Source organism: Coenobita brevimanus, chromosome 101 (assembly GCF_032717465.1).
Source record: "Coenobita brevimanus isolate Jiangsu-jjx chromosome 101, ASM3271746v2, whole genome shotgun sequence".
Lineage (NCBI taxonomy): Eukaryota > Metazoa > Arthropoda > Malacostraca > Decapoda > Coenobitidae > Coenobita > Coenobita brevimanus.
This window is the reverse complement of record NC_137054.1, coordinates 28,434,725-28,458,155: the sequence shown is the minus strand read 5'-3', so window position 1 is coordinate 28,458,155 and position 23,431 is coordinate 28,434,725.

The window sequence follows — 23,431 nt, the reverse complement described above, 5'->3', positions numbered from 1 at the left end:
ACGGACTTGATATTTGTGCTCTGACAGAAACTAGATTAACTGGAGTCGATAAGTTGGATTTGGAGGATGGTATACGTTTATTGATATCTGGCCGACAGGACGGAATGCATTATCAGGGAGTAGGATTGTTGCTGGGTTGTAAGGCAAATAAGGCTTTATGTGAGTGGGATCCTATAGATGAGCGATTGTTATACGCACGGTTTAAATCAAATCATGGCAAAATCAGTCTGTTTGTGTGTTATGCACCTACTAATGATGCACTCGATGAAAGGAAAGACATTTTATGAAAAGTTGCAAGAGGGAGTAGGAAGGGTACCTAGACATGATGTTTTGATCTGCGTTGGAGACTTTAATGCAGTAATGGGCTGTTCAAATGAGGGATTTGAGGCATGTATGGGTAAGATGGGAGTTGGTAGTAGGATGAGTGAAAACGGAGTGAGGTTTGGAAACTTCTGTCTAGCAAATGACTTAGTCATCGGGGGCACACTCTTTCAGCATTGCAATATACACAAGACAACTTGGGTGTCGCCGTGTGGAAAATATAAAAATCAGATTGATCACATCGCTATCAGTAGGAGGCATAGAAGTTCTCTGCTAGATGTTCATGTTAAACGGGGAGCGGATATTGGTAGTGACCATCAACTCAGCATTGCAAAAATAAGGTTTAAACTTAAAAATCAGAAGAAGGAAAAATCTGGTGTTGGTAGATACGATATTGTTAAGCTTAGAAGGGAAGGAGAAGAAAAGGAGGAATTCAGATTAGAATGCAGAAATAGGTTTTTGGTGTTGGAAACTTTGGAAGAGGGGGAGAGAAGTGTATATGAGATTTGGGAGGATATGAACAAAGTTTTGCATGAGACTGCTGAATGTACGATTGGAAGGAGACATAGATTCAGGAGAAAGAAATGGATATCAGAGGAAACGTGGGATATGATAAAAAAAAGAGAGGTGAGGCTAAATTGAGGAGTGAGATGCAATGCGTTGATGAACGAGAGATTGAATTAGCAAGAGCTGCGTACTGGAGTTTGAATTCAGAAGTAAGAAGGTTAGCTAGGAGAGATAAAAGAAGATGTGTGGATGAAAAGGTTGCAGAGACTGAAATCTTAATAAACAAAAATGATGGACAGAGTCAAAGAATAGCATATGAATCGACTAGAGAACTGAGTGGTAATGCAGGTAAACGCAAGGAAATACCAGTTAGAGACAGGGAAGGAAATTTATTGACCAAAGATGGAGATATTAAAAATAGATGGAAAGAGCATTTTGAGACAGTTCTTAATAGACCAATACCACCAGAAGAGGATATACCGTCTGCTCAGGAAGATTTAAATATAGAAACAGGAGAGTTGAGTCTTGCAGAAGTGGAGAAAGCAGTAAAACAGTTAAAGAATAATAAGGCACCAGGGGAGGATGGTTTATTTCCGGAAATGTTTAAAGTGGAGGGGGATAGATTAATAATGATCTTGACCAAGCTATTCAATAAGATATGGGTGACGGGGTTACTACCATCAGTTTGGAAGAATGGTGTAATTGTTAAAGTTCCGAAGAAGGGAGACCTGAGTGAATGTGGTAATTGGAGGGGAATCTCTTTGTCACCGATAGCTTTGAAAGTTTTCAGTAGAGTGTTGTTAAATAGGTTGGAGCCGGTGGTTGAGGGTATTCTGAGGGATGAACAGGCTGGTTTTAGAAAGGGACGTGGTTGCAATGATCAGATCTTTATAGTTAGGCATCCGATGCAGCAAGTTAATGAAATGAGAGTACCGTTAAGTCTTTGTTTTGTTGATTTTGAAAAGGCTTTTGATAGTGTTTCGAGAGAGACTATGGGGAAGATCATGAGACATTATGGAATACCAGAGGAGTTTGTGAGGGTCATTATGAACATGCATGAGGACACATTTTGTAAAGTGATGGTTGATGGTTGTCTGAGTGATTCGTTTGAAGTCAAGTCCGGAGTATTTCAAGGTGGTGTTCTATCGCCTTTACTATTTATATTGGTCATTGATTACATTATGAAACGCGTTGGAACAGAAACCGGTGCAGGTATACTTTGGGGAGAGAACAGGAAACTTTTGGATTTAGATTATCCAGATGATATAGTTTTGATTTGTGATGGGCCAGAAGAGATGCAGAGAGTGTTGGACTGTTTGGTGAGTGAAGGTCGCAAGGTGGGTTTGGTTATTAATTGTGGAAAAACTGAAATAATCAATATGAATATGGAAAATGAGCAGGAATGTGTAATTGGAGGTATGGTTGTAAAGCAAGTTGATAGGTTTAAATATTTAGGTACTTATTTAGCCAAGGATGGTTCTTTGAACTTTGAATTCGAGGAAAGGTTAAAGAAAGCTAATCAGGCAATGGGAATGCTTAAAAATATTTGGAATAATAACAATTTTTCTGTGCATACAAAAATCAAACTTTATAAGGTAATGGTTAGGAGTATCTTAATTTATGGACACGAGTCTTGGTACAGCACAGTGACTATGGAAAATAAATTCTTGGTGTTTGAAAATAAAGCACTTAGAAGAATATTAGGAGTTAAGTGGTGGGAAAGGATACCAAATAGTAGAATTAGAGAAATAACGGGAGTGCAGCCGATTGATGAATATGTTAGATTCTCACGATGGAAGTGGCTAGGACATGTGTATAGGAGACAGGGAATAGTACGAGGTACACCAGGGTGGGTGGCACTTGGTAGGAGAGGTAGAGGAAGGCCAAAAGAGACGTGGGTGAGGACAATGAGACGGGAAGCTGGAGATGAGTGTTGGGGAGATCTTGAGGAGTTAGCACAAGATAGGATGTGGTGGTGTGAGTTCATCGAGGCCCTATGCATCCCCGAGGGTGCCACAGGAAATGATTGATTGATTGATTGAGTTATTGGTTAGACAGAAAATTAATCCAGTAATTCGATTTTGAGAGTGATCAGAAGAAGGGCAAGATCATGGGATAATGTCAAATATTCTTCCCTAGACCAGCTGGTGGGTGGAGGTGTTGTACTCTTTGAGTGTCCCCTCATAACTGTTTATTTTTTGTATTATCCAGAACGTTGTTTCGTCCATGGTTACCATTATAATTCTGACCCCGTTTCTTACTTTTGTGTACAGAATGGGCATAGTAAAAAAAAAAAGTAAAGTACAAAATAGTGAAAACTATCACGATAGTCCCTAACGAGTATGAGTCACACTTCCATTAACTTGTTAACCACTGAAACCTCGAATTTTCTTTCAGTGCACTTTTGGTTCTATTTTAAAGACTTTATTCCTTTCCATCTGTCGGCAATTACCTCTTTCATTTAATTAATCGGGGGGAAATATTCCACAGTTTGCAGGGTACTGTCACTTGACGAGCATCCAAAGTCTAGCCGAAACTGTCAAATCTTTACAATGAACACAACTTTGAGCTATCTATCTATCTATTGCAAGATGTCTTAATCCCGTAAGGGGTGGCCACAAACAAATCGCCTCCATGTCGCCTGTTCCCCGCCATTTCATTGCCCTGCTCCTAGCTCACACCTTCCTCTCGCATATACCTCTCCACTTCATCCTTCCACCTCATCCTTGGCCTCCCCCTCCCTCTCCCCCCTCCACCTCACTCACATACACTCCCCTCGTCAGTCTCTCACTCTCCATCCTCTTAACATGGCCAAACCACGCCAACGTGTTTCTCCCAACGCTTCCTATCACATCCACATCCGCACCACAACGTTCCAAACTTTGATATTTGGTTATAATTTCCTCATTTCAACAATTACCGGTACCAACACTGTGAAGTCAAGACACAGTGTTTCCCCTCCTTGCATTCCCACAGAGGATCCTTTATGTTTAACATTGCTAGCAACTGTGCACTTTGTGTAACTTGCCTGACATGTGTCTACAGTACAGGGAATATGTTTGGGAGTAATGAGCTTAAGGTTATCCATTGATTAAAGCTTAATAGTGAAGGTATTACGAAAGCCTTTTTTTTTTAAAAGTGGCAGTAATACACCTCAAAAGTGCACACACACACACACACACACACACACACACACACACACGCACACACACACACACACGCACACACACACACACACACACATCTTGAAGCCTCACTTTTCACTGTCCCATTTCCCGTTTCCTACTGCGTAGACACATATCTGTTTTTCTTGTACATTAATGAACTTACATCTCTCCTGAATGGTCCAGTCGGACCACGCAATATTACCCACATTCACATCCATCCTTCATTTTCAGTTTCTCCACACCAACCTTATTCTTTTTTTACCATATCTTTCTCTGTATCTCAGGACTGTCTGTTACCATTTATTTTTCTTATTCACCTATGACATTCACTTTTTCTATTTTAAGTCTATCTCTGCATTTACGTCTTATTTCGAACCGCATCTCTCACTTTAATTGGATTATATCTAGTATTTCATTTTTACCAATTATTCTCTCTCTCTCTCTCTCTCTCTCTCTCTCTCTCTCTCTCTCTCTCTCTCTCTCCACCACTCGTATCTTCCATTCTCCTTCTCCTTATCTCTCCTCAACAGTGTCCTTCCTTCTCCTCTTCCTCCCTGTTCTCATCTCCGTCATTCCCCTTGGAATTTCTGATTTGCTTTCAAGGCCCAGGAATCCAGACCATTCCACGAGATATTCAGTCCTTATCCATCATTCCTGACCATTTCGATACACATTCAAATCTTATTAATCCAGATCATTCTAGTGGGCAGTCGGTCTATCTTCATCGTATTCATCTCCTCAAGATACTTTACGGGGGCAATCAGTTTTTAATCCCTCATCCCGGGCTCAGTGAAGGCCTATTCTTCATTCCCGGTGGCATTCAGGTACTATCCATCGTTCAAGGCAGAATAAAGGCCGTGTTCTTCATTCAAGGGGCTTCCGGATCTTATTCCTTATTTCAAGGAGATATTTAGGATTTATATATCATTTTTGAAGATTTTAAAGGCTTATTCATCACGTCCGTGAGACATTCAAGTCATAGTCATCACTCAAGGGAGCATTCATATCTTAGTCTCCATTTCAGCTAAGCATTCAGGTCTTTTTCATTAGCCAAGAGGGTATTCCGGTATTTTTCATCATTTCATTGAGCCATTCTGATCTTACTCATCATTCCAGGGAGATACTGAAGTTCTATTCATCCTACCAGTAAAGCACAAGGAACTTTCAGATATTTTTTCCGTCATTCCCAGAAGGCACTCATATCATATTTATCGTTTCTTATTCATCATTCCAGATCAGTTCAGTGGACAGTCTAGTCTAATCATCCATCTTATTCCACTTTTCAGGTCATTCAATGGGCATTACTTTTATCACATTCAGGCCCTTCCGGGAAGACATTAATGTCTTAGATAGTATCCTGGAGACCACTCAGATCTTATTCATTTCTTGACAATTGACAATTCCATTCAGTTCATATTCATTACCTATATGGATAATGAGGCTAAGCTATCACTTCCAGACCACTCTAAACCTCTTAAATACCAGTATATGACACTCTCTGTCACAAGTCACAGTAACTCCATCACTTCGTAGGATGTCTCCTAACATGATCTGTCTGTTGAGCAGGGGTCTTCTTTGACGGCAGGTAGAATGCGGAACATAAGCAATGAACCTTCCTACAAAGCTATAGATGAGGTTCCTAGCACTGTCATAATAAGGGTCTTTTCAACTCGTTAAATTCGTCTAGCGGTATTAAAGAGAGTATACCGAAATGACATTTTCCAGCGTTACAAACCTCTAAACTGCGCAGCAGATAATGGGTTCGGCTTAACACTGGATACATCGAGTATTCAACACGAATAATATCAAATCAAAATAAAATAAATAAACCATAAAAACAGCTCATCTTTCTTTACATATAAATATACAATTAGATGTTAGTAGTAGATGATGCCATGAAGAAAAGATTTTTTTTTTTTTTTCTCAGACCCAGTCTACATACCCTCGCAAATGCCAAGCAAACTAAGGCCCCACAAACATCAGCTTGCAATGTTGCAGTGTTGCAAGCAGCACCATGCCATTCAGTTACATTGGTAGGGAAATTGCCGAAACATAGCATGCCACACCCACTGGCAATTGCACGGAAAAATTTGTAGGGTGACAAGTGAACATTTGAAAAATATGTCATTGTACTTAAGGGAGCCATATAATCCACAGGATACCAGGCCTATCAAACCATAGAAGATTAACAGAGATTCACTGTACTCCAAAACTACATCATTATTTCCCACTATTATTCAGACAAATTTTATCTTTTTTATGGCATTTTACTGCATTAAAAATGTCACCATGCTAAAGGATAAACAACATTTCAAGAAAAATATAGCTTCCCATGTTGCCTCCCAACTTGGCAATCCTTGTATTAGCAACTCACACTAGCCTGAAAAAAAAAAAAAATTTCTAGTAGTACCGGAAGTGATGGCCTATATGAACGACGTTACTGTACTGAAGCATTCGATACCATTCCGTGTATATCTGAGACTCCCTCCCTACCTGCAACAGGTATACCCTTAAACTCGTGGAGAAAAGGGAAATAAAGTAAGACTGTTATTCCGCAAGGTTCATTGAATGCTTTTTCTAACACTTTCACGGTCAGTTGTCTCCCCTTAACTGAATATAATTGTGTTTGGTAGTAGGAATGTGATATAGGAGGCATTGTGTTGCCTCGGTTAGTCACTTTAGTAGGATGATATATTTCTGTATTACTAAGCGATGTCCAGTACAATTTGTTTAGCATAGGAAAGCTTTCTAGTTGTAAAAAAATTTAATAAAAGCTAAATTTACAACTCAACTTCGAATTATCTCTCCGGAGCTGAACATACTCTAATAATTTGGTGACAGCGATCCTAAAACAATAAATAAATAAATAAAAGTTTCGTGGTACAGGGTTGGCAACATTCTTGATACGTTCATATTTCCATGCCCTCTAGTTGTCATAAGTGGAAGTATATATTTTTAAATACTCTTTTCCAACTTAATGATCCTTCATTCTTTTCGTAATATTTAATCACATCACATTCTCTCTCTCTCTCTCTCTCTCTCTCTCTCTCTCTCTCTCTCTCTCTCTCTCTTTCTCTCATGTGATATATAATTCGAGACTTCAGAATATTTGTAAATATTTTTAATTAATCTTTTATGTTGACAACGATGTTGTCTTTTGAGTTATTCTAAACATTTTTCGAACATTTTTCACTGTTTAAATTTTCTATTGATGTGACATGAAGTAATCCAACTCTTATAGCTTAGTTTTTACAGCTTAAATCAGTTCCAAAACGTGTCTTATTTCTTTATTACCCTATGCCACTGGATCTCAGCCTTCCAATACATTTCAAATTTCATATTCTTTTTCCTTGCGGATTTTATGTAGTCTAAGTTTTAAGCTGACACTTTTCTGCCTGTTTTGTTTTCCTTAACTGGATTATATTTATATTGCTAGAAAAATCAAGGACGTTTTATAGATTTCAGTTTACCTTAGCAGCTTCTTGGCGTATTGTGACAGGTTAATCTATCTGATTTACTTTTCTTTCAGAATATTTTTTTCCTGAACCATACAGGCCAATTTTTCGCAAACAATTTTATCTTATTTTATTTATCCAAACTTTCACACGTTCTGTTAATGTAAGAACATATTGACCATTTTAAACAGAAAACGTGTTGTTTGATTTATTCTTAACACCAACAGACAGCTTTTATTAGCTTTGAAGATTTTCGAAGTACAGTAAACAGGTTAGGTATACCCTTCATTAACCTCTCATGTACAAGATGTCTTAAGGTGTGTAAAGTAATCTGGGGTAAGAAGAGCACATTTCACTACAATGACTACTTTGTACAAATTTTATACTACCAAACAATTTTCTTCAGCTAATGGTAGATTTTAAAAATTAACATCGTCAGCATGGAATGACTTCCCAAGCTGAATAAAATAGCTTCAAAGTAATAAGAATTAACTAGAAACGGATACTATGGTACTGAAAGGGATGAAATGATCATAAATAAGGTAATCTCAGAACTTCACATACATGCATAGATTATATTAGACTCTCACACACGTGCACGATCCAAAACCTTCTAGAGCGTAATAATCAAAATTTATTTATCATCCTCAAATCTAGGAATTTACATTTAATTCACCCTCGCTATCAATCGTCATAAGTTAAAATTAGGAAAAGTCTCTGTGAAACGCCTAGTGAAGGGCGCAGAGAACGCTTCCAGTTCGAAAAATCTCTAAACACAATCAAAACTTTAGTTAGTATGAAGAATAAAGTAGAATTAAAAAGCTTAACCGTTTCAGTACGACTATTTTCTTAGTAATGTTCTTGTTGCAGACAGACTACATTCAACTTAGCAGAGACTTCGAGATAGATAGGACGGATAAATTCTTCATTATCCCATTCACTACGATGACGTTCTCCTAAGCAACAACTGTCTGGCCTTTGCAATGATGTAATCAAAGTTATCACTGTATTGAAGGGGTTATCTTCGTCAGAATTTAGTTTTTTCCAACTCAAGATGTTTTTATTCGTTACTGGAGACTTCCCAAGGGGAGTGAGGTAGATTTGGCTTTCACTGTCCCCTTCAGTACAAAAGATATTCACTACGAAGATTATACTTGTCATGAGATAGCTGTAACAAACTAAATAAATACGTCGCTTGATACAAGAGGTTAAGCTATCACTAGCCCTTCATATACTATCATTATATGACAGAACCACACAAAACGACTAAAGACACCAAGCAATCGCCACATATATATTAAAAAACACTCTTTAAACAACATCCCACCTCCAGACACTCCAGCACCAGCAATTAAAGACCACCTTCATACCCATTTCACTAGCAGGGCAAGTAAACATCTCGATATAAGACCCCTTCCTGACATCCATCCATCAGAGGCATCCTTTAATGAAGCTGACTGAGTTCAGCTGGCGAGACTTGGACTTAGATCAGGAAATTACTAAACCCTCCTTAGCTGACAGTTTAGATTTGGGTTACATGAAACCACAGAGGCTACGTGCTCCGGTTGTAGAATAGACCCACACAACATAACTAATATTACGGAGCACTGCACAACATCTGCCACAAGAAGATACAGATACATGAACGGTGTGAGGAATTTATGAGAAGACCTAATGGTGTCATATGCTTTCTAGTGGTTGATGGGTCTGCTGGGTCAGTGCTGACCGGAAATTAATAAAAACAACAATAATAACACCTATTGGAACTTTCCAACATTTCATGCTCGTATTCACTGCCACGTTTATTGATTTCTTCTCAAGGATGATGGTCGTGTTCATGTTAGAGGGGACTTTTAACAGCACAGGGGATAGTATTACAGCAGCTTTCATTAAATCCTTTGGTACGAAAGTTCTTTCTTTAGTTGAGTTAACTTCTCCGGAGGCAGCAATATTATAATGTAATAAGACGTCATCGTACCGAAAAGGTTAATCTCTTAAATGCAGTCGTTATTTTTGTTATTTGTGATATATCTTGATAATCTTATTCAGCTGATAAGAGACTCTTCGAAACAAAAAAAATCGATATAAACTTCACATACATCATTATAAAAGACCCTTAAGTTGAATATATTGCCGAGAGGTAGCAAGAATTATGCAATATGCCACCGAATTCAAGGGGTCTCGACTATTCAAACCAGTTAGCTTAAGGCCATTTCTGAACCTCCAAAGACCAATGTCAGCCATGGAAAACTCCCTTCATAGTATTCCAAACTTTATTTCACTCTTTGCTAAACAGCCTTACGTACATTATTCTTGAAGCGTTCCACCCTGAAAAAAGAAAGGGCCTTTTCAGACTTTCAAGGACTTGAATATGCCTTCTCAGGCCATTCGCCGACCTAATTGGCCATCCTTGGCCCTACACAGCATGTTAATACTCAATAGCCTTTTCACATAACCATTTATCCAATTTCTGAACTTCTAAGATCAGTTCTATTATGTCAGACTCTCTGCTGTATCATACCTCATCACATGCATTCCTTAGAACATTATAGATAGATTTTCAAGCATTCTACACCGATACAGACCATTTCAACCCCTTCCCAGAGCAATGTAGACTATCCTAGATCATTTAAGAACTTCACCAATACACTCAGTGACCCTTCGCTGACCTAATAAGATTTCGTTGCCTCTTCACCGACCCATCTAGGCCATTCCTGAATCTCCGGGGAGGGATTTGAGAGAGGGGACTGTGAGCTAGGGGAAGGACAGTAAAATGCGGGGGACAAGGCGACATAGAGTCGATCTGTTTGTGGCCACCCCATACGAAATTTATGCGTCTAGCTATAAATAGATAGATAAATAAAGAATTCCCAAAGCTCTACTCGCAGTTACAGTCCATTCATACATTTCACAGATCCACTTTAAGTGCCCTGGATCATTCAGATCTCTAATTTTTTATCACTGTCTCCGAACCTTCAAAGACATAAGCAGTCTATCTCAGATATTTCATTGTTCATATAGGGCATTTCTAAATCTCCAGACACCAAATTCTTCCTTGTCAGACTACCTTCAGCCAAGCCATATCTTGCCGGAGTTTTTCCTGGATCATTATAAACTCTTACCGAAGCATCTCACGCCTTTGCACAGCATTACAGGTCATTAGCGTCTCTATCTATCTATCTATTGCCAGACATCTTAATCCCGTACGGGGTGGCCACAAACAAATCGCCTCCAAGTCGCCCTGTCCCCCGCCATTTCACTGCCCTGCTCCCAATTCACATCCCCCTCTCTCATATGCCTCTCCACTCCATCCCTCCATCTCATCCTCGGCCTCCCCCTCCCTCTCCCCCCCTCCACCTCACTCACATACATTCTCCTCGACAGTCTCTCACTCTCCATCCTCTTCCTAACGCTTCCTATCACATCAACATCCACACCACAACGCTCCTTTATCTTCATTTGTCAGCCTGTCTCTCCATGTGACTCCACAGGCTCCTCTTAGATAACTCATTTCCTCTGCTTTCACTCTTGACTCGTGTCCTTCCAACAACGTCCAAGCTTCACTTCCATACTTTAGAGTTGGTATAACTAAACTGTCATGTAGTAAGTTTTTCACTTTCATGCTCACTTCCCTGTTTCTTATCACTGCTTTCAAAGAACCAGCAACCATTCTTCCTTGTTGTACCCTTTCAAGCACTTCACCCTCCAAACTTCCATCCCTACTCATCACTCTCCCCAAGTACTTAAACGTACTCACATTTTCCATTTCCTCACCATCCTACCTCACTGTACATTCACTGACTTCACCTCTCTCAAAGACCATCACTTTACTCTTCCCTACATTCACCTTTAGATTCCGTTTCTTACACACTCTCCCAAACTCATCCACCAAGCCTTACAGCTCCCCTTCGTCTTCACTTAACAACATAGTATTATCTGCAAACAACAGTACAGGGAGTTTCCAAACACTATCCTCTCTCACCAGGGCCACTCCAACATCCACTGCCCTACCTTGTATCTCTTTTATTACTCCATCCATGTACACATTAAACAACCATGGAGACATGACACATCCCTGTTTCAACCCAACCTTCAAAGAGAAAAATTCACTCAGTTTACCATCCACATGCACTGCAGCCTTAGCACCACCATACATACTCTTCACAGCATTCAACAACTTCCCGTCTATTCCATATATTCTTAATACTTTCCACAATCCTTGTCTATCCACCCTGTCATATGCTTTCTCCAAATCCATGAAGGCCACATACAACTTCTTTCCCTTCTCTAGAAACTTTTCCATTAAAGGTCTAAGAATGAATATCTGATGTACACAACCCTTCCCTTCCTAAAGCCTCCCTGTTCTTCTGTAACTAACTCCTCTGTTATTTTCCTAACTCTGTCAATAAGTATCCTACCACACACTTTTCCTATTACACTAAGAAGACAAATGCCCCTATGATTACCACACACCTCTTTTTCTCCATTTCCTTCGTTCAAGGGAATAATTATACCTGACTTCCAATCCTCCGGAACTCTACCTTCCTCCCAGGCCAATCTGCAAATCTTCCACATCCATTCTACTATTATATCTCCCCCATTCTTCAGCATTTCACCACACAGTCCACCAATTCCTGGGGCTTTTCTCCAGTTTGACTTTCTTCATTGCTTCCACAACTTCTATCCTACTGATTTCTTCCTGTCTTCTCACCTCCCTCCTTCTCCCAGCCATTCCCCAGCCACTTATACTCACATTACTTCCATTCTCTATGTTCAACAATTCCTTAAAGTGTTCTCTCTATCTGCTCACTTTTTCTCCTTTCTCCACTAGTAATCTACCATTTTCATCTTTCACTGTTTTAACCCTCTTCACCTCTTTCTAGAACATTTTCTTACAGTCTCTCCACTTTACACTCAGATTCGCATATCTGTTGGACGATTTATCACTCATATTTTTATGCACTAATTCTGACCCTTCACAGACCTACTTACAGTAAACAATCTGACAGTCTCAGACCATAAATATCGCTGACAATTCCAAGACGTATTTTTAGCCTCAACCATTTAGACATCAGTGTCAACAATGCCGGATTCTCACCATACTGTCCAGACCACATTCGATTTTCCCTTCAACCTTTAAAAATCATTAATAAATCGTCCCTGTTCTTACACACAATTTCAGACCGAGGCTTTTTATATCATGATACACACACGCACAAATAGATGAAAAATCCAGGTATACGGAAGAGCCAAAAAGAGTGACTCCATTTTTCCCTTTCTGTCTTCTTAACCTGTAATCCTATTTTCCTCTTAGGTGGTTTCACTTTCTCCTCACTGCCCGTTCTCCCTTTCTTCTTCATTTTTTTTTTCCTGGCTGTCTGTGTGAGCTTCTTCCGTGATTCTTTCTGGCTTTCTGGGCCTTATCTTACCATTTCTTACGGTGGTAAAAGAGGTATGGATGATGACAATGTTTTCTGTCATGATCTCTGGTACCTCTTTGTTATGTAATTTTTTCTCTCGCCCTTTCATGTTTTTGTTCTGCTTCTTCCTCTCTCTCTCTCTCTCTCTCTCTCCCTCGTTTATTTCATCCTGTCTCCTTTTCTTTCTTCGTCCTCTTCGCCTTTTTCCTCTCGTTTTCCTCAGCTTGTTATATTTGTGGCTGCGTCGCTTCCAGCATGGTCTATGAGTACACTCCTATGGTATTCTTGGAAGTGAGGGGATTATTTATTTTTTTCTTTTTTAGTTGATGATAGCTGTGTTGATTTTGGGTATGTGCGTGTGTATATAAATATAAATATAAAAAAATATATATATATATATATATATATATATATATATATATTTATATATATATATATATATATATATATATATATGTGTGTGTGTGTGTGTGTGTGTGTGTGTAGATAGATAGATAGACAGTATATAGATAGATATATTTATGTGAACAAGTGTGTGTTTGTGTGTATGTGTGTGTGTGTGTGTGTGTGTGTGTTGAGTGAGGAGATTCATTTGTGTGTGTCCAATATATTTTGCAGAGAGAGAGAGAGAGAGAGAGAGAGTAATAATAGTAGTAGTAGTAGTAACAGTAGGCTGTTCAGTATTATCCACAGCTTAGTGGACAGAATGACTTCGACATTTGCGTTTCCCAACCCATTCACCACACCCTTAAATGCTATTGTTATACCCGACACCTCCTCCACACATGCTCAAGCCTCCTTTTTTCTTTTTTTTATGTGAGGAAGAAGGAACCAAAGGCAACGAGCCCACAAAACTGTTCCTTCCAAGAGATAAACAACGTACCAGAGAGAGCCAAATTCAAGATCCATTCATTTCGAGATGCCTGGACACACTGCGTTTGAAAGACTGGAGATCATAGGAAGCAGGAAATACAGACAGAGGGAGACAGTTCCAGAGTTGACCTGTTGCATAAATGAAGGACTGGGAGTAACGGCTAACGCTTGCATTAGAGAGTTGGACAGAAAAGGGATGAGAGTTTGCTGCTAGATGGGTGCTACACGCCCGTCGTAGAGGTGGAGGAATGCATGCAGACAGTTCAGAGGAGCAGTGACCATTGAAGCAGCGATAGAAAAGAGATATAGATGCAACAGTTCGGCGAAGAGACAGAGGTTGAAGGGAGTCAGTAAGAGGAGGAGAGTTAATGAGGCGAAAAGCCTTTGACTCCACCCTATTGAGAAAAGCTGTATGTGGGGAGCCTCCTCACACATAAAAGTTGTACTCTACGCAGGGGCTGATAACACCTCTGTATAGAGTCAACAATTGTGCAGGGGTAAAGAAGGAATGGAGTCGGCTTAGCACACCTAATCTCTTGGAAGCAGATTTTACAAGAGATGTAATATTATCTTTCCAAGATAAGTCCCGAGTAAATGAAACCCCAAGCATGTTCAAGGATGATGCAAGATTAAGCTGAATATTATTAAACATTAGTGGGTATACATGTTGAAGATTTTGTCAGGTTGATAGGTGCAAAAACTGAGTCTTTGATGCATTAAAAACAACCATATTATTTTTACCCCAGTCAGAGATACGAGCCAAGTCAGACATTAGGTGTGCCATAGCCTCATCCCTTGTTTGTTGAAGTAACTGCTGAGATGGACGTTGCGGGAATCGAATGGAAAGGTGAAGGGTGGAGTCATCAGTGTATGAGTGTATAGGGTTAGATGTACAGCTTAGAAGGTCATTGATGAATAAAAGGAAGAGGGTTGGTGATAGGACAGAGCCCTGAGGAACACCACTGTTAATAGATCTAGGAGAAGAACGATGGCCGTCTACAACAGCAGCTATAGAATAACCAGAAAGGAAGCTAGAGATGAAGGCACAGATAGAAGGATAGAAACCGTAAGAGGGCAGTTTGGAAATTAAAGATTTATGCCAGACTCGATCGAAAGCCTTTGAGATGTCAAGTGCAATGGCAAAGCTTTCGCCAAAGTCCCGAAAGGAGGATGACCAGGAGTCTGAAAGGTAGGTGAGAAGATCGCCTGTGGAGCGTTCCTGACGGAACCCATACTGACGATCAGAAAAAAGGTTGTGATAGGAACGATGCTTTAAAAATTTTCTATTAAGAATAGACTCGAAAACTTTTGAGGTACAGAATGTTAAAGCAATTGGACGATAGTTAGAGGGTTGGGAATGGTCACTCTTCTTTGGGAGTGGCTGAATGAGAGCAAACTTCCAGCAAGAAGGAAAGGTACAAGCTGATAGACAAAGGCGAAAGAGTTTGCCTAGGCAGGGTGTAAGCACAGAAGCACAGATCTTGAGAACAACAGGAGGGACTCCATCCGGCCCATATGCCTTATTAGTATTGAGGCCTGTGATGGCAGAAATACATCAGCTGAAGAAATTTTAATGTCAGCTATGAGGAAGTCAGAGGGGGGAAGTGATGGAGGAACATCACCGGAATCGTCTAAGGTGGAATTGGAGGAGAAAGTCTGAGCGAAGAGATCTGCTTTATCAGTAGAAGAAATAGCTACAGAGCCATCAGAGTAGACAAGAGGAGGGAAGGATGATGAGGTAAAGTTGTTAGAAAGGTTTTTGGCAAGGTGCCAGAAGGAGCGGGAAGAATTCGAGTTAGAGAGTTGAAAGCATTTAGTACGGATCAAATTATTTTTAGCAGGGCGAAGAACAGACTTAGCACGTTTCCGGGCAGAAACGTATAAAAGATGTGATTCAGGTGTGGGTTGGCTTCGGTACCTTTTATAGGCTCTCTCATTGTTGAGGACAGCATTAGAAGAAGCTTGATTAAACCAAGGCTTTCGTGCATTAGTCAGAGAATATGAGAAAGGAATGTATGCTTCCATGCCCAAGAGAATAACCTCCATATTGCGCAAGGCACACCCAGATGGCTACCGGCCATGGAAGCAATAATCATTCCAGGGAAAATCAAAGAAGTACTGCCTGAGGACCTCGCAGTCCGCAGCTCCAAAGTGCCACAGACGACGTTCCTTTGGAGGGTCCACAGGCCGTACCGGAGCGATAGGACAGGTTAAGGTAATAAGGTTGTGATCGGAGGAGCCCAACGGAGAGAAAAGATTAACAGTGTAAGCAGAAGGATTAGTTGTAAGGAAGAGGTCAAGTATGTTGGAGCTCTCTCCAAGGCGGTCAGGGATACGTAATATCCACACCACTCACTCCAACATCCCTTCCCCACATTACCACTTCCCTATATATCTTTCTCCACACTCTCTCACCACAACTCCACAAACTCTCTTACACCTCTGAACTTCCCTCCACCTGTGACAACTTCCTCAGGTGTCACATACCCTAACCTAGACCCTGCCACCCAATTCCCATACTTTCATAAATTATCTCCTTTCTCTTCCCCACTCCCTCCTCCCACAACTCCACACCTTTTCTCCCACACTCCCCATACCACCCAAACAATCTCCACAAACCATCATGCCACACTCCCAAATTCCCATCCCACACTCCCACACTCTTTACTTACACTTTCAACGCTCTACCCACACCCTACACCCATCCCTGCGCCCCATCCCTCACCCCACTTCCCTTCCCCACTCCGCTACACTTCCCTTCAAAACCATTACTTTTTCCCGCATCACATTCACGAACACCCATATCCCCTCCCCAAACCCCCACTTCTGCTCTCCCCAGCCTCACCCCACCAGAACAAAACAGAGTGATAGGTGGTTTGAGGATGTGTCCTCGTTATCTTAGCAGGCATCCTAAATTTTGACATACCCACTGACGTTTAGTAATAATATTATCGTAAGCCTTTCACCACGAGAGCTGTTTCCATAGCTGCGGAAAGTAATTTGACAGTAACCACAGTAAAATGGGAAAGACGTCATTGTGCTGAAGAGGTTAGCGCCGATTGTTTGTAAACCTTTCTGTTCTCTCTAGTACTGATAATAACATCCATAACTTCCTATTCTAGGGTCCCAAAGACGAAGTTGCTCAAGACCCTTGTCGTGTACAGCACGGCGGAATCATGGAATATCAGGGTCTTCAGCCACTCTGTTGGTATACGTGATTTTTTCGCCGTGTGATATTAGCATCTAAATTATTGCTTTAGCTTATAAAGAATTAGCTTTCATTACTTACTATTGCATTTTTTTAAATTACCAATCTCCCTGCCTACTTGCATTCCTAATTTCAATACCTCCCTACGCACACCTGCCTCCCTAACTACTTACATACCTACCCACTCTTCTGCCTATATTCCTACCTACCTCCCTGCCTATCTTTCTTCCTGTCTCTCTAATTACCTACCCGACACCGTACTACCCTCGCTGCCCACCCACATCTCTACCTGCCTATCTACTGACCTCATTACCTAAATGTATTTTGAACGACGTTACCATTGATAGTAATGTAATGCTCAAACTCTTGTACAGTATATAATGTAAAGACGTTCTTGGTCATTGTGACCTCACAGTTCCTCTGGGCGTGTTGACCATTCCGACAAGGGCACATCGTCAGGTGGATAGGATTTATTTGATATTTCAGTTGCCAAAATCGGTCCGTACCTGCGGCTACTAGAATGCAAACGGACGAACGGACAGACAAACAGAAAACTCTTCCCTGCTCAAGTACACACAAGACCCTCATAATTCGTCTTTTGGGAATAGTTTCACGGTATCAAGAATAATATATAGACATCGTCGTGCTGAAGGCATTGAGGGAATCCATCCTAACTTTTTAAATCATTCAGTATCTGAGATCGCACCACTAACGACTAAAAAACGTCTTTCGGCATCAAGAATAACATGTAGACGCCATCGTGCTCAAGAGGTTAAAGGACACTATGATTAACCTCTTGACTCTGCCATAATGAATAAAGCTGTTTGGCGGTAGGAAGAACGCAAATGTAGGTAAAGGTGTTGAGGGACCAAAAGTGTGTAGGGTAGTAAGGCTCTTGTACAATATATTTTATCTGTAGTTATGATACCTTTAATGTCACAACACGTTGGCTCTTTTTTGTTTGTACTTAAACTACATTCTCTCTCTCTCTCTCTCTCTCTAATTCTGAAGCGGAATCTTACCGTGCTGACAGAAGTGAGAGGAAACCGACATGAAAGAAAGGCAGATAGAAAGACAGGCAGATGGACAAAACAGACGGGAGAGAAAGATGAAAGGAGAGGAACATAAGGCAGAAGGAAAGACAGAAAGACAGGTAGACAGACAAAGGCATTGGAAGAAAAAGATTTAAGAAGAGGAACACGAAAGAAAGGTATGGAACAGAAAGCGAAATGAGTAGAAGAGATTGGAGAGGCTATGAATTAATACGCTGGGAAGAGAGGAGGGAAAATAAGTTAATAAGAGGGCGGGAAAAAGAACATGGGAAAAAATGAGTAATACGTTTAGAGAAGGAAGATAGAACTGATGGGAGGGACAAAGAATGGAATGAAAAGGATGAGGAGAAGGAGAAGACAAAGAGGGACAGTGGAAGGCAGAGGTAACGAGGAGGAAAGGACAAGCCTGGAGAAGAGGCTTGAAGCAAGATATAAGGAGGGAGGGAAGAAGGCAGGGACCTAAGGAAAAGAGGAAGAAAGGGAGAGATAACAATGTGGGATGGAGGAAAGAGAGAGAATTAGGAGAATCTTCAGGGACGAGGGAAGGAGGGACTGAAGGAGGCAGGTGCTGAAGAAAGATAGGCAAGATAGAAGAGGTGAAGATAAGGGAAGTAACGGGGGGAATACGGTTGGATGGTAGAGGTAACGAAGAGGGAGGACACAAGGCAGGGATGGAAGGAAAAAGTAACGAGGCGGGAGGCAGGGAAGGGGAAGAAAGAGGATGGAAGGGAGAGGTTAAGAGAACTGGGAGGCAAAAGGGCAGGGATGGAGGGAAGTGAGAGTGAAAGACAGCGAGAGAGGGGCAAGCAGTAAGAGGCTGGGAGAAAAAGGGAAAGGAAGGAAGGATAGTAATGGAACAGAGATGGGAAGGAAATTGACTGACATATGAAGATAGGAAGAAGAACAATATAAGGGAACGAAAAAAAAAGGAAAGAGAGAGAGAGAGAGAGAGAGAGGGAGAGAGAAGCCGAACTCAAGGAGAGTGTGTGATGATGTAAATGAGTGGGGTGAATGATTTACATACATTTACCTAAGCACACAGGCCACACATCCTGCTCCCTGGTGAACCGTCTGTCTGCCTCTTGCAACACTGAAGTCTTTTATCTCGTAGTTACTGGGCCTTTGATCTCGGATAAAGATATCTGTCTGAGCTAAACTAATTGGAAGGGTTTGGCACGATATTTAATCAAGACATTTATTTATTATTTTTTTTATTTTAAGCAGTAACTGTTAAATGATTAATCTAGCGGGAAAGAAATTGTTTGGTGCCAGTGAGAATACCCGAAATGGAAAGGTTAAAGATAACAATAAAAGAAAAAAAAAACTTTTCTTTTTTTTTCACTCTGTAGTTGCCAGCGGGTTTGTTTTGGATGAAGAAAATCGTCTGGAGCCAAAAAGTATAAAGTATTTTGATCCGGATGCTAATTGATGTTCCTTTATGATAAAGAAAATTAGTGTTTAGGCTACATGCATGGTTTTGTGACTCACCCCTAACTGATTATACTCGTCTGGAGTTAGCAGTAACAGACTAAAAGAGCTATTCCGATAGTGACAGGAAACTAGAAAGGAAATACTAGGATTGTCAGTCCCAACAGAGGGTTAAGGGAAATAGCATTTAATATTTTACCTGATAAGCTCTTGGTGTTTTGCAAGTTAAAATCTTCTGGGGTAACCTAGAAAAGTAGTATATATGGTCTGAGTTTTGGAAAATTTAACTGAAACAAATTCTAATCATTTTACTTCTACTTTTTGTCAGCAGTCATATATTAAAATAACTTTGAAAGCCATTTAGCTCTCAGTCCTAACTATACGTCTTTACTTCAGAATAATTAAATCTGGATAATTTATTTATTTCAACTTAACAAGAGGTGGCAGTAATCAAATGATCCGTAGTGAATTTTAAGCTATATTCCCCCCCCCCTCTCTCTCTCTCTCTCCTTCTTCTTCTTTTACTTCTTCTTTTTCCTTTTCAATGTCGAGGTGGGCCGCTCTTCTCTTTATCCTCCATAGTGTTCCATCTGCCACGTCCTTCTTTTGTTTGCCCAGTTCTCTCACAGCCTGCTCGCTCCACTTCCTCTCACCATCTGCCTTTCTGTCTCTCTGCAACTAACACTCCCCTCACTGGCTCCCTACAGACCACATGAACCACTTCACTCCCATGACATAATGATATTCCTATTATTGCTACCACCAAGCGGTATTATTCGATTTTGGAGAAACTATTCGAACTGAGAGAGATTTAGCACTTCATTAATCTTTTCTCTGCAACCGCTTTGTCTTAAGTTTAATAAAGTTGTCTGGTGGCAGCATGAATAAGGTCTGATATAAGGTCATGGTGTTGAAGATGTCAACTGGTTCTTCTTAGTTCATTCTCACATGTGTGCACCAACGCAATCATACCTCTTTCTCCTTCTCGTTATACATATCCATATAGCTCTTCTCACTTCTTCATTGCTTTATCTTTCTCTTACTTTTCAGGCATGTTCATTTTCTAGTATAAATAAGAAATAAAGCTATCTGAAAATAAGTAAGGTGATATTTGATTAATATCATCATTTATGGCACGCATATAGGTGTTTTTCTCAGGTTATCATGAGTTGTGCTCAGCTGAGGAAAATTCTAAAATAAAGGGGTTTACTCGATTATCCCTTGGAATCCTGGAAGTTCACCCACATGTATAAAGTAGTCTTATTTCAGCCCGAGTAATAAGTCCATTCTTCCACGTCAGCGTAATGGTTACTGCTGCTTCTTGTCAGATTTTCTTTACTGAATAATAATCATATTCACATTCTCGTGTCAGCTTTACCTAGAAAGTTTTGTGCATTCGCTAAGGCAACGATTTCCATTTCCTTTTCGGTAACCCTCTAGCTGCAGTAAATTTTTGTCAGCATAACAAAATAATCCCTCTTAGATTATTGCAACTTACAAACTTCTTAATTTTGGAACAGAATCTGAATCGTAATTGTTTTATATATATTTCCATTTGTGGCAGGTGGGAGCGCTCACCATCCACTCACTCGATGCAGTGCTGCTCTCGGGTGTCTGCCCTTTCCTCTCCATCCTTCTTTCCTTCCATTCTCTTCTGTCTTTCTTTCTTTCATTCTTTCCTTTTCCTTCTGCCTACGGGTGACTTTACACTCCCTCTTCTGTCTTTCTTTCCCTCATTCTTTCCACTTCCTTCAGTCTGAGTGACAAGCCAAATGGTTTCCTGTGCACCAGGAAACCATTTACGAAGTAATACGCTGGGATGAGTGAGGCCGGTCACTCTCATCTTAAATGTCGGGACCAACTGCCTAGCCCAGGGCTCCTACGCTCCTCATGGGACAATGTAGGATTGGATGATGGATGGATTGATGCCTTTTGTCTCCATTTTCTCTTCAGAGAAGTAAATTCATCTGACGTTAGCCAGTGCAAAATGCAAAGAGAGCATTTTATAGACAAGTGGTTGCTACTGCAGTTACCACTGCCTTATCATTAAAACAGGGAAACAATCATGTACGGAAAAGGAGGGAAAATTAAATGTAGTTGGTTTGCATGCCACGTTACAGAGTGCAAACAGTAGCTAGGGATAGATCTAAACATGCTTTACTCTGATTGTGGGTTTCACATACAGTCGCCAGAAATTTGAATCCTTACTACACCTTGACCCCATCAGTTTAATCCCTGCACTGTGATAGGTAAGCTATCAGTTTAGTTCCCGCTTTATTTCGATGTTGTGGTTGTTATTTTCTTGCTACCTATAGACGATTTGTATATTAGAAAAGCCTTATCATGTTGCAGGGGTTACTGACGGCCATATCAAGTCTCTCAAGTTCAGGAAGCCTCACCTAAGTTGGATTAAATTGTCTGGAAACGGCACAAATACCTTGGAAAATACATATTGTGTTGGAGGGAGTTATACGAGTATTAACAAGCAAGTCGTTCTAACCTTCATTAACTTGTCCACCCCAAAGTCATTTGCAGTATATCGCTACTTTCGCACCCTCATGTCAAAAATATATTGATTAATAAAAGGGCTGAAGTAACTTTCATAACAACAGAATACTGAATTCATATTTTACTGCAGATCTGTAGAACCGAACAAAGTAGTTTGAAAAAAGGGAAAAAGGCTTTTATCTAAAAGCTAATCATTAATTTCGCTCAAGTTACAGCAGGTGAATTACTTTGTCATACCAGAAACACACACACACACACACACACACACACACACACACACACACACACACACACACACACACACACACACACACACACACACACACACACACACATTTAGCAAGACTTATCGTTTCAGTTTGTATCATCATCATCATCATCAATATCTGGACCTCCTTTCCCACGTTAGGGCAGGTGAGGAGTAGCAATGTCCAGACAGACCAAATTTGTCCAGTCCAATGGGTCACGCTTCCATTCACTCATCATTCAAGCTACCTGAATCCTGGCTCTATCGGATACGCCATAAACATTCAGCATGTTCTGTAGCTTCACATTAACGTATCCGATAAAGTCAATCCGGACGCTGCCACGTTTAAAAAGGGTGCCAAATCCCCGATCATGCGCTTCTCCTCACAACATTCATCCAGCAGCTCGATCTCTTGTCAGTTCCCTAGCCTTACCGACTTCCAAACCTCTCTTCCTCACACACTCATCCATCATATCTCTCCACCTTCTCCTTGGCCTGCCTCGCCTCCTCCCTCCTTCAAATTCGCTCAGATATACCTTTTTCACCACTCTATCGTTATCCATTCTATCCTCATGACCATACCATCTCAGTACACTCCCTCCGTTTCTGGTGAACACCGATTTCCTCACTCCGCATCTTTCACGAATCACAGTATTTTGTATCCTATCCACCCTCTGTCCTTCACATACATTCCTCAGCAGTCCCATCTCCGCTGCTTTTACTTTTGACTTTTCATTTTCATGCAACACCATTGTCTCACATTCATGTTAAAGTTGGCACTAACACTCCTTCATGTAAGCCTCATGAAGCTGCAACACTCAAGCATCTGTTTCTTATCAAGCCCTTCATTGCACCAGCTACTTTTCTTCCTTGTGTCACTCTACTTTCAACTTCTTTTGCACATTTTCTTCTCTTTTCTATCACTGTACTCAGGTATTTGAACTCTCTAATCAATTCCAGTCTCCCTCCATTCACTGTAACATTGCACTGGGAGTCTCCTTCTCTCTAAGTAACCATCATTTAACTCTCTTCTACATTTACTCTCAAAGCACGACGCCCACAGACATTAGCAAAACCCTGCACTAGCCTACCAAGTTCTTGTCCGGTACTTGCAAGCAGTACTGCATCATCACATACAACAAATTTGATATCCCATCCATCATCATTCATTACCAACGCCATGCCGCTCTCCATTACTCGTCTTTTTACTTCTCTCATCAACCCATCCATATATATATATATATA